At 37.4% G+C, this 13,668-nt stretch overlaps 1 pseudogene; it reads right to left on the reverse strand.

The window, feature by feature from the left end:
• Nucleotides 1-13,668, reverse strand: part of LOC102831429 — a 51,258-nt pseudogene that overhangs the window by 28,036 nt on the left and 9,554 nt on the right.

Raw genomic sequence — 13,668 nt, forward strand, 5'->3', positions numbered from 1 at the left:
TCCTTAGAAACCCTATACAAGGTTGCTATGGGTCAGAATCGAATTGACAACACCCAACAACAACAAATATGTATATATATATACATATTTGTATTTGTGTATATATATATCCTCCCCTCTCCCTTGCTTAAAAATGTATTTGGCAAACTTGGTCAGGCTTTCAGGATTCCAATCAAACATGTCTTTTGCAACCTTTCTTGACACTCATCCATCTCAACCAAGAAGTATTAGCTTTTTTTATATTATCATTTGCTTTTGCTCCCACTTTACCTTCAACAAATTTCTCTTACCCATGAATCACTTCATTTTTGATGATTTTTTACAAATTTTCATATCCCTAATAGACTGTACACTACTCAAGGTCAACGACTTAAATAAGGTCACTATGAGTTGGGATCAATTCCAAATCATTTTAGGTTTGTAAAACGATAACATAAGAAATACCAAGGATGCTCTTTAAAATCCAGTGTAAAAGTTGCCATGTCCACTAGCAGTAATAAGGAGTCCTGGTGTGTCCCTGTAGAAAAAGCACCGTACCGCTAACTGCAAGATTGGAATTCAAACCCATCAGCCATTCTTTGAAAACTCTACAGGGACACTGTGAGTTGGAACCAACTTGACAGCACTTACCAACAACACTAACAACAAAGCAACAATAAAATGAGATGTAAATCTGTTCTCTATCTTGACTATAATAAGTAGTTTGTTGTTTTTTTATTGTGAATTTCATCACAGTTTACAGAACAGATCATGATTCAAATCCAAAAATATATACACTTTGTGTCATTACAATGAGTGCAATCCCTTCTAATTTTAATTTATTATTTGTATCATTCAGCTTAACATTTAAAATGTTCACTTACATACTTTCTGTCTATAAAGCCGTTCTATTTTATCTTATGATATTCTATCTAAAGTAATCTAATCTTACTGTTTGGGGGGAGGGGGGCAAGCAGATTCTCATTGTATTAGGACTTTAAATTATTGCATTACAATTTCTTTATTGTACTTCCAGAATCCCTTTCAGTCAGTATTCAATATATGAAATATGAATGTTCAAAATTTCTGTCTTCCTAGTCAACCCACATCTTTCCTATTCCACCTGGTCCTTTACCCCTTCTTGCAGTCCTGGAACCATCTTGCACAGTCTTTTGTGACCCAAGTCACATGGCTGCCCTCTGTGTGCCATGGCAAGCTATATTCGCTTTGGATTCTCTCACTCTCAGAGTAAAGCACCAACAGGACAGACTGGTCACTATAGCATGTCACATTTCTGACAAAATCAAGTGTAAAAGACTGAGATGACCATGGTTGTTATCCCCCAGAATAATTCATGATTCTTTCACCGATGTGAAGATTTCTATTCAAATGCATTCACCTTAATACCAAGATTTCTAATAGTGATTAAACATTTAAATCCATAGAAAGATTTAAATACTCTACCACAGCTCTTTAAAATCATGTAACACATTGCATAATTAAGTTATATTGGAGAAAGAATTGGCTTGCATTAATTATTTCCAGCTTATATAGCCAGTGAAAGAAAGTTTTCTTATAGTGACAGAAATACTTACAAATGCACAAAGTTAATTTTAAATGAATGCATTATAGGTCTTAAGGATTTCAATATGAATTTTTATTCTCAAAAATCTGCTGAACACTAGCCACATACTATTAATAATCAATGTTTGAAAAATTATCTCAGACTCTTTAGTTGAATTTAAAACTTTTTAATAAGGTGATCCCAATTTATAAATTAGACTTATCAACCTGTGATGTCATAAGAAGTGTTTCATCCTGCTTCTATCTTATTGTTACTGTGGTGGAGGTGGTGGTGGTATGCTGTGGAGTCGGTTCTGACTCATAGCGACCCTGTACAGGCTTTCCGAGGCTGTCAATCTTGACAGGAGTAGAAAGCCTCATCTTTTCCTGTGGAACAGCTGGTAGTTTTGAACTGCTGACCTTGCGGTTCACAGCCCGATTTGTAATCACTACGCTACCAGAGTTCCTTTGCATGTCTTTATTGGTATGTTGTGGCTATAGCTTGTGTTTAAACTATATTATTTGAATAAGTAAAGAAAATTTAATGGCACAGATATTATTAAAAAGTGAAGGAAATTAAAAAATCTATATCAATTAAATCAATCTTTCATATAAGGGGCTGTTCACATCTATAAGTGATAAAATAATTTATCAAGTGTTTGGCTTTTGAATTTTTCTAAAGCCTGGTCTAGAAGGACCATTAAAATGCAATTGTCTCCAATAACCTCCCCTTTTATTAGTATGTCTTTGTAAAATTCTGTCTTTTTGCATCTTGAATGTAAAAGAATGAGAGAATTTGCTTTGTACTACCTGCCCAATGTCAGTGTAGCCAAGTGGTAACAAACAAATACTTAGAGGAATAAAAAGATCTCATTTCTCATCTCTTTTAAATAGGCTTTTTCTCATGTCTAACAATTTGAGAGTGACTTCTCCAACTTTCTTGCCATTGTCCTTGCATTTGATAAGCAGAGCATGAAAATATATGACTTACAAATACTGTGACCAATTCAGACACTGTCAGGGTTGAGAACACCGGAAGTGACAGCAGGTCAATCACTTGTTTAAATGTGAACTGAAGCGAAAGGGGACAAATCATTTGAATTCCAGTGAGTTTTACAGCATGGAGAGGTGTCTCTAGCAAGCCAAATGCAAGATATCTAAACATATAATTCCTGTAAATCTTTATCTTTCAGCACCTCACTGAGAGAATCCTTTTACCACAAAAATGTTTGTAAAACTCTCCATGGTTATTTAATATAAAAACTTTCGTATCTTGAGTTTTAAGGGCATTTAGAAGCAATTATTAAAAATCCTGCTAAATAAAATGCTATTGTGGTGCTGTAGAATAAGCACTGGACTACTGATGGCAAGGTCAGTGGTTCAGGTTCAGACCAATTAGTCGCTCCTTGTAAACCCTATACAGGGCTGCTGTAAGTTGATACCTGACTCCATGGAACTTAACAAAAAACAACATTAATAAAAAAGGTATCATACTGACTTCAAAATAAGGAAAGTGAAGATGGAAAAACAGTCCTAAAATTTTTCAGTTTGCAAGTTTTAGGATTTTATGGAATATTAATATCAATTTTATATACTAGTACATGTCTTCTGATTACAAAAGCAATCATGTTTATAAATAAAATGAATGAAAGTAAAAAAGAAAGAAAATACTACACAAAGAACAGTTAACATTTTAGCAATATTATTAAATCTTTGAGTGACACTGACATATTTAAAAAAAATCTGTTCCAGGTGTTTCTATAGTGCCTTTGAAAATGTCTTTATTTTCCCTCTATTTCCTAAGTATATGTATGTTGAAACTCTGGTGATACAGTTTTGGTAAGGTTTAGCTGCTTAACAGCAAATTTGGTGGTTCAAATCCACCAGTTGATCCATAAAAGAAAGATGGGGAAAACAGATACATGAGAAAGATGGGGCTTGTCTGTTTCTTTAAAGATTTCTAGCTTTGGAAACCCAAGGGGCATTTCTAGTCTATCTTCTCATGTCACTGTGAGCTGGAATTGACTCAGTGACAAGATTTTGTTTTGTTTTATAATATATTATTATTCAAGGAGGCTTCAAAAGTCTGTGGATGACTGGGACGTCCTAAAAATTAGACACTTAAGTGCATCAAAAGATTTCACCAATAGAGTAAAAAGAGATTGACAGACTGGGAAAAGTCTTGCAGCAGTGACATATCAGACAATGGGCTACTATCTAAATTTAACAGAACACCTCAACAAGAAGAAGGCAAATAATACAATTAAAAAATGAGCAGAGGACATGTACAGGCATTTCACTAAAAAGGGTATTCAGGTGGACAACAAACACACACTAAATATTCATGATCATTTAGCCATTATTGATGTTGGAAAGTGTTGCAGAGTCATTTCTGACTCTTAGCGATCATTATAGGGTTTCTGAGGAGTGACTGGTAGGTTTGAACAACCAGCGGGTTTGAACCATTCAAACCGTCCTTGTAGTCCAGCGCTTATCCTACAGTGCCACACCAGGACTCCTATTAACCATTAGATACAAATCAAAGCAACAGTGAGATACCATCTTACCCTAGCGTTAATAGCATAATTTAGAAAAAAAAAAAGAAATAACAACAGAAAACAAAATGTCCCTACATTGCTTGAGGGACAGTAAAATTATGCAACATAGGGAGGTATGGTTCAAGCTCTTTACCTCAAGATCAGCTGTTTGAATCCACCAGCATTGGCTGTCCAAATTTGGGAGGCTACAAAGACAAGAAGTGACTGGCTTATGAGCTTTCAATAGGGAGCCTAGTTCCAGAGGGAGCAGGGGAAGGTAGAATCTCCACTGAGTGGTTTCCAATCTGTTGGGACAGAGCTGATGAAAGATGGGGATAGGACTCTTGTGATGCAACAGTGAATAATTGCTACCAGGACTGACTGTGATGGTTGGAAATGTAAAGCTACATGTTTTGTAACAAAAGGAGGTGAGTGGTTGAATTTGCAGTCCAGGATCAGAGGTCTCTGAGACCATCAAGGGAAAAGAGAGATGTGAGGGACCCTTTCCAGAGAAGCAGTGACACCAGAAATGATAGCAGAGATGATGACTTGGAGAGATAGAGAAGCTGGGGACTCTGGATCCAGGGAGGGAGAGGGGCTGTGTGCTGACTGCCAAGGAGTGGACTTGCAGGGTATACCCTTTGGTTGTTTGATGATGCATGGAAGGGATTGTAATCATTGCAATGAAATGAAATTCAGTAGAATTAATATAAACCAGGTGTTCCCCCATGTAACTGTGACATAACTCACAATAAAAACTTAAAAAAAAAATTCATCATATATATAAGAAAGCACATTCAGATAAAAAATAAGATGACCTCTTTGAAACTTGATATTGAGAGTCAAAAGGGCATTCTTCATATCATTCAGGCAAAAATAACACAGATGATAATGCAAGCCAAGACTAATATTGTAATTAACTATAATAACTAATTGACACCACACTTTACTGCCTTAATCTGGTGTGGTACTGGAGCACCAGCACTGGACTGTGAACCACAAGGTCGGTTCAGATCCACCAGCTGCACCTCAGAAACCCTACGTAGGCTCACCATGAGTCAGAATCAACTCAAGGACACTTAACAACAACAGTCTAAAAAATGAGACCATGTGGCACAATGACCAAGTGTTGTATTGTTGACAAAAGATCAGTTCACATATAGCTCTGTGTGGGAGAAAGGTGAGGCCATTTTCTTCTGTAAAGATTACCAACTGTAAAATCCCTATGAAGCAGTTTTACTGTGCCCTATAGAAGATCTGTTTGAGTTAGAACCATGTCTACTGCACAGGGATTTTAATCTAATAGGTTTATTTCTAGTTTATGCTATATCTTCATTTTTAAGTTGAAATATATTAAATTGTCAATATCTGGGTCAGAAATGGACCAATGTCACCAAATTGATGAGGTTTAAATTTCATGTTGGCAGAAGATTATGACGCACCATATCTAAGCATCACCATTTTAATCATGGGGACTTCTTTCTGCCTTGGTGACAGAAAAAACACAAAAATCTCACATAAACTTTTATATTTTGGCCCAGAACTGTTGTCTAGTACTTTCATTCATGCACCATCATCTTGAACTCCACATGCAAGCTTCCTCTTCTGCAGTTTAACTGGTAAGTGTCTGTGCTTCCAGAAGATAAGAACAAAATAGTAGGAATATTAATAATATAAGCTGTTGTTGTTGTTAAGTGCCATAGAGTTGATACTAACCCATAGGGACCCTCTCTATATAGTGTTTATGAGGAGCAGCTGGTGAGCTTGAACCGCCAACATTGTGGTTAAAATTGACCTTGCAATCCAGTGCATTTACTCACAGTGCGGCGCCAGGACTCCAATATTGTAGAGGTGGGTAAAAATTGCAAAAATCAAAAACATTATACAGAGGGAAAACCATACTGCAGGTTTCTTTATAGCCACACAAGCCAACAGACAAGAATTTTGAATAATAATTGAAAGTTCTGATAAACTTAAAACTTGCACATGGCTGCCACCCAACCCCCCAGTAGTTTGAACCTACCAGCCACTTTGCATGAGAAAGATGTGACTGTCAGCTTCTGTTAACACTTAAGAAACCAAACCTATTGTCACTGAGTTGATTCTGACTCCTAGCAAACCCAAAAACCATATAAGACAAAGTAGAAATGCTCCATAGGGTTTCTAGGCTGCAAAGGTGTGGTGTTGTAGGATAAGCACTGAAGTATTAACCTGATGTTGACAGTTTAAACCATCATCTCCTTCCTTGAAAACCCTATGAAAGATGGCTATGCGTTGGAATCAGTTTGACAGTACTTAACAACAATAATCCTTGCAGAAGTAGACTGCTAGATTTTTCTTTGCTGAAGTGGCTGGTGGTTTCGAACAATCAACCTTTGCAGCCAAGCTGCTTAACCACAGTAACACCAAGACTCTTTTCTATTAAGATTAAAGCCTTTGAAACTTTATGGGATAGTTGTAATTTATTCTACTTTGTCTTTGTGAGTTAGAATCCCTTGGAGTGTACAACAGGTTCGGTAACTTGACTTTCTAGTACAGGTATGCATCTGTGCTATGTCCTGTGAAATAAGACATTGTGTGATTTGAACATAGTGAGAAAACTAGTTTAAAACCATAAGGGGCCCTGCATTTTCTATCTTCATGGAGTTTGCCTTCTACAGGGGACATAGTTACATGTTGCTGTTGTTTTTAAGTGCTGTTGAGTTGGCTCCAATGCATAGCAACCCTATAAGGTTTCTGAGAAGGAGCTGGTGAATTTTAACCCCCCATCTTGTCCAGTATTTATCCTACAGCACACACAGCAAGACACCAATGATTCTATGTTGTTGTTAAGTGTCTTGAAGTCTGTTCTGACTCACAGCCACCCTGTATAGGGTTTCCAAGGAGCAACTGGTGGGTTTAAACCACTGACCTTGTGATTTCCGGTACAGTGCTGATCCTACAGCACCGTACCAGGAGTCCAATAACTGTATAATGTTTAATAAATGTAAATGTTATGAAGATAAATATTGTGGGGTAAGGGGAATTTTCTTGGCTATGGGGTCTTAGCATAGATCTAAGGAGCTTTGGTAGCGTAGTGGCTATGAATCCGGCTGCTAACCTCAAGGTTGGGAGATTGAAACTACCAGTTGTTCCACGGGAGAAAGATGAGGCTTTCTGCTGCCATAAAGATTTGCAGCCTCAGAAACCCTGGGCGGGTCACTATGAGTTAGAGCCAACACCACGATACTTAACAACAACAAGTAAAATATAAGAACAACACATGCAGTAAGTCTCAGGTAGATCACATTCCATGGAAGAACAACCCAATGCCAGGACCACAGGAAGGAAGCCTTGGTTTGTAGGAGGAATAGCAAGAGGTTCGATGTGTTCACTGTAACTGCATATAGAGGCTTGAATGGAAAAGTGATTAGAAATGATCTCAGAAAGACAGCTCAGGGACAGATTATAAAGACAGAACAGAACAACAACAAGAAAAGAAATGTGCTCTTGTCTAATTGATTCCAATTCATAGCAAAACCTTGTAGGTCAGAACAAAACTAACCCATAGGGTTTTTGAGGCCTGGTGGTGCAGTGTTTCAGTGCTTGACAGCTAACTGAAAGATTTGCTATTTGAATGTGCCAGATACTTTGTAGTAGAAAGATGTGCTAGTCTGCTTTAGTAAATATTATGACCTTGGAAACTGTATAGGGTTGTGTTAGTCTGGTATGGTGCTGTAGGATAAATACTGGACTGGTAACTGCAAAAGCAGCAGTTCAATCCACCAGCTGCTCTCAGAAACCCCATATAGGCTGGCTATGAGTTGGAACCAACTCAGTAGCACACAGCAACAGCATAGTGTTGGAATTGATCCATAGGTAATGGACTTGTTTTATTGCTAGTTTGTTTATGTGTCTAATCCCATAAAGATTTAGTCTCAGAAATCCTATAGAAGGTCACTATGAGTTGGAATCTACTTGATGGCGCTTGGTTTTCTTGTTGTTGATGTTTTTTAATAGGCCATTGGATCCTGATGGCACAGAGTTTAAACGCTTTGCTGCTAACCCGAATGTCAGTCATTCCAGTAGAAAGAAGTGGTGATCGACTTCTATAAAGATTTACTATTGTTGCTGCTACTGATGAGTCTGCTCTGAATCATAGTGAGCTTCTGTGAGGTTTCTGAGGAGCAGCTGGTGAATCTGAACCACTGACCATGCAGATCAAACCAACGTGTGCTCCAGTGCATTGTCCCATAATTCCATAATGATTACAGCTTTTGAAAGCCTCTGGAGTGGTTCTGGTGTGCCGTTTTAGGCCTGCTGTGAGTTGGAATTGACTGGATAATACAAAACAACATAGGACATGTAGGATCTATTTGTTGTTGTTGTTATTGTTGATAAGTGCTGTCGAGTTGGTTCTAATTCATAGCAACCTGGTATAGGGTTTCTGAGGAGCAGCTTGTGAACTTGAACTACTGATCTTGTGATTCAAACTGATCTTGCAGTCCAGTGCATTAACCTACAGCACCACACCAGAACTCCGTGTAGAGGCTACAGGTAGCAACAAGTTGCCCTTGAGTTGTTACTGATCCATTGCCAAGCCATGTGTGTCCAAATAGAACTGTGGTCCATAGCATTTTCTGTGGTGGATTTTTTACAAATAAATTGTGAATTCCTTCTTCCATAGTGACTCTAAGTGGCTTAGAACCTCCAATGTTTAGCAGCTGAGTATGTTAACTGCACCATCGTGGGACTACATAAACCCTATGAAGGAGTTGCATTTATCATTATAAATACCATAGAAAAGTTCTGAAGGGTTTTGAGTAGAGTGAGGCAGGGTAAGAGGATATGATTTTCATTATAACTGGCACCACTGGCAGAAACTGCTAAATCAGAGAAAGTAGGAGGCTGTTGAAGTGGCCCAGGAGAATCACTACATGAAAATGTAGAATTCGTAGTTGCACTGGTGGTATAAAATAAGGAAAAACATGCTTTCCTTTACAGAAATGAAATCCTTTGGAGTCTTCTAAAATGAAGGCTCTTTAAGGTCACTGGACTAGATCTCCCAGGAGTTGGGGGTATGGTTCTCTTAATCATATCCATCCACCCACTTAGATATGGATCTGTGTATTTATGTCCTGGTGTGGCGCTGTGGGTTAATGCACCAGACTGCAAAGCCATTTGAACTGCAAGGTCGGTGGTTCAAGCTCACCAGTCACTCCTCAGAAGCTGTGTATAGGGTCGCTATGGGTTGGATCTGACTCGACAGCACTTAATAACAACAACATATGTATCTAAAAGAAATTCGGTCATGTAGGTAAATTGTTAGTTACTTTATGGTTTTGTTCTCATACTTTTTCTGTCTTGCTTCATGAAAAATATATGCATACATCATTTCTACAAATACAACCTCCTCGGTTATTGAAACGAGTGTGAGAGGGAAGCAGAATGATCATTAAAAAGCTGGTGGACTGATAAGTTCAGGAGTAATGAGGCTGAGGCTGTATCATCTAAGCGCATGTTACTAACAAGGAACAAACTTTAAGTACTATTCCTGAAAAGGAGAATAAGAAATGCCAACATATGTTACTTTGGGGACATCTGTGTTTACATTTTGCTGGTCTACATCTACAGAAAGAAAGGGAAGAAATAGGTAATAGCAACAACCAACATATGGTAGGAATTAGAGGGATATATGATTACAGTTTGAGAAAATGTGATTGTTAACAGTTACATTTTAATTGTAGAGGAGTAATGCCAAATAGTAGTCTTTTTCAAGATATCTTGGATAATATTTTTATTTGTTTTTAAAACAACACATTGCTGATTGAAAATTCAAATACACTATGCTGCCTATTTAAAGGGTAAAATGTTCACTTGTAAATTTGTTGGATTTTGACAGATTAAGTTGTGAGATTTAGAATTTCTCAAGAAAGGTGAAAAAAAACTCTTTGCCCTGAATTAATTGGACCTGGGTTTTAGTCACTGCTCTGTGTATCTCTAAACTAGGGAACAGATCAAGTGATGTGGAAAAGTTGTGCAACACCTGAGGCACAGTGGAATCTGTGAAGCTTATATGAAAAAAATACATACACTTGGCAATATTGTGAAACAATATTGAGAGAGTGATTTCTCTCTTACTATTTAAAACTTTGTCACAATAATAAGTAAGTTCAATTTCTCATCCCTGTTTTCATCCATTAAAAATTAAAAGCCCCTATAACTTTTTACTACCTACATAATATCTTTCTCTGATATTCCTCCTCTGTGCTCTATCTATTGATTTTATAACTATAATCAAAGCCAGGAAAGGGCTGCAAATTCTTAGACCTTTAGCTCAGATACTGCTGTTGAAATTTCTGCATTTTAGCACCAGCCCCTGTTAGTAAAGTAAGCCTCCAAGGCTCCCAGCCATCCGTTTTTGATTACTCCCTCTTCCACTTTCCTTAGCATTCCCACATGCTTTATTCAGCACGATTTGATAACACTAAACAACAGCTATGTTTTTCAAAGGTTTTTCTTATTGCTATATGTAGCCACAATTTAATAATTTTTTTGTCTCTCTATGGAATCCTGTTTGTATATATACAATAAAAACTTTGGTTTTCTCCATGAAAGTCTTGACCTTATCTTCTTCTAACCTAGTATTTTATAATACTGTATTGTAATGTACATTTATACTGTGAATACCATCTGTTGTAGGAGTGAGGTAGCGCCACAAGATAAACTGTGAACTGTAAACCACTAGGTCAGAGGTTTGAGCCCACCAGTCATTCCACAGAAGAAAGACCAGGCTTTCTGCTCCTACAAAGATTTTAAAAATCTCAAGAAAGCCTGTATAAAGGTTGGTATGAATTAGAACTGATTTGATGGCACTTAACAGCTATAAGCATCTAATCTATATTACAGTTTTAATTGGCTGTCTCAAATATATTTATGTATTTGTTTAACTTGAGCAAAGTTTATGAATGTCTCCTACTTTCCAAATCTTACGTCTTTGTTTTCTTGTCTAATTATATTTTCGATGGTTTCTGCTACACATGAATAGTAAGAGTGAAACTAATACTGGTTAGTGTTTCTTAACTGCCCGCAGGAATTTTTTGCCTGTATTTTGTTTCAACATTTTGCATATGGTATGTGTAAGTGTGTATTTATGTGATGTGGCCCAGTCTCTATTCACTTTTTGGGATTGTAAATACTTGTATGTTGATCGTTTAAGCTTGTATTATAACTCTCAGGTGCTTTGTTCTGAATTTATTTAATATTTATTCCTATTTGTGTAAGTGTATATGTATATGCTTATTTATATATGTAAGCATATAAAAATAAGTGTTTATTTGCATTTATGTATATAAGTATACATGTAAATCAAGGGAGATATCATTGCTGATATCAAGTAGATCTTGAATGAACACAGAATACCAGAAAGATGTTTTGTTTTGTTGTTGTTATTGTTAAATGCTGTTAAGTCACTTCTAACTCATACAGACCCTATATAGGTATGGCTCTGTGGGTTAACATGCTGGCTTTCAAGTTCAGTTTGAATAACAAGATTGGTGATCCAAGCTCACCAGCTGCTCCTCAGAAACCATATTCAGGGTCACCATGAGTCAAACTGACATGACAGCACTTAACAACAACAACAACATAGGGTTTTCTAGGAGCATCTATTGGGTTTAAACCACCCACCTTGTGGTTTCAATCCAATGCTTATCATATAGCACCACACTAGGACTCAAGAGAGAAGCTTTCTTGTGCTTTATTTATTATGCAAAGGGATTTGACTGTATGAATCAACAAACTATAGACAACAATGTAAAGAATGGGTGTACCAGGACACTTAATTAATTGTGCTCATGAAAAACATATACATAGACCAAAATGCAGTTGTTTGAAAAGAACAAGGCTTTCAACTGTGTAGATCATGACAAATTAATGGATAACATTGTGAAGACTGGGCATTCTAGAACATGTAATTGTGTTCGTGAGGAACCTATACATCGACCAAGATGCAGCTGTTAGAACAAAGAATGGGAACACTGGATAGTCTAAAATCAGGAAAGGTGTGCTCTATTGTTGTATTCTTTTACCATACTTACTCAATTTGTACACTGTGCAAATAATCCAGAAGCTGGGTTATATGAATAAGATTGTATCATCAGGATTGGAGGAAGGCTAGTTCACAACCTGAGATATGCAGATGACACAACCTTGTTTGCTGGAAGCAAAAAGGACTTGGAATACTTACTGATGAAGATTGTAGACTACTGCTGTCATTATAGATTGCACTTCAATATAAAGAAAATGAAAATCCACATAACTAGACAAGTAACAGAACAAATGAAGAAAATATTGAAGTTGTCAAATATTTCATTTGCTTGGATCTGTAATCAAAACTCATGGAAGCAGAAGTCAAAAAATCAAACAATATAGTGCATTAGGCAAATCCGCAAAAGATGTCTTAAAGTATTAAAGAGCAAAGATGTCAGTTTGAGGACTAAGGTGTACCTGAGTCAAGCCATGGTATTTTCATTGACTTCATTTGTATGTGAAAACTGGACAATGAATAGGAAGCCCTGAGAAGAATTGGTGCATTAGATTTATGGTGCTGGTGAAGAATATTGACAGTACCCTAGGCTGCAAGAAGAACAAACAAATCTATCCTGGAGGAAGTACAGCCAGAATGCTTCTTAGCAGTGAGGATGGTGAGACTTCACATCTCATTCTCTGAACATGTTATCAGGAAGGAGCAATCTTTGGAGAAGCACATCATGCTTGGTAAAGTAGACGGTCAATGAAAAAGAAGACCTCCAATGAGAGGATTTACACAGAGGCACCAAAGTGAACTCACACATAACAACTGTTGTTAGGATGATGCAGGATAAGACCCTATTTTCTTCTGTTGTGCAAAGGGTTACTATAAAGCCAGAAATTGACTTAAAGTCACCTCACAACAACAATGGAGCTCTGCTGTGGTATTGTGGGTTAAAGTGCTGGACTGCAAAGTCATTTCAACTTCAAGGCCTGTGATTCAAGTTCATCAGCTGCTCCTCAGAAACCCTATATAGGATCTCTGTGGGTCAGAACCAAGTCAGTGGCACTTAACAACAGCAATAAGAAGAATATATACAAATTTATGTATATATACTTATATATCAAGGAGTCTTGGTATGGCACTGTAGGTTTCGTTGGATTTCAAAGTCAGTTTGAACCACAAGGCCGGTGGTGCAAGCTCTCCAGCCACTCCTTGGAAACCCTATGCAGAGCCACTATGAATCGGAAATGACTCAAAGGCACTTAACAACAACATATATCTAGGTCCGTGGTTCAAGCTCACCAATTGCTCCTTGGAAATTCATAGCTATGAGTTGGAGCCTGTTGTATGGCACTTAACACCAACAACACATGTATATATGTGTATACACACACACACACATGTATAGACATATATGTTGTGTATATATATGTTGTTGTTGTGTGCTGTAGAGTTGGTTCTGTCTCATAGTGACCCTGCACAGGGTTTCCGAAGCTGTAAAACTTTACAGGAGCAGAAAGCCTCATCTTTCTCCTGCGGAATAGCTGGTGGTTGTGAACTGCTGACCATGAGGTT

This window comes from Chrysochloris asiatica, unplaced genomic scaffold (assembly GCF_000296735.1).
Source record: "Chrysochloris asiatica unplaced genomic scaffold, ChrAsi1.0 scaffold00020, whole genome shotgun sequence".
Taxonomy (NCBI): Eukaryota; Metazoa; Chordata; class Mammalia; order Afrosoricida; family Chrysochloridae; genus Chrysochloris; species Chrysochloris asiatica.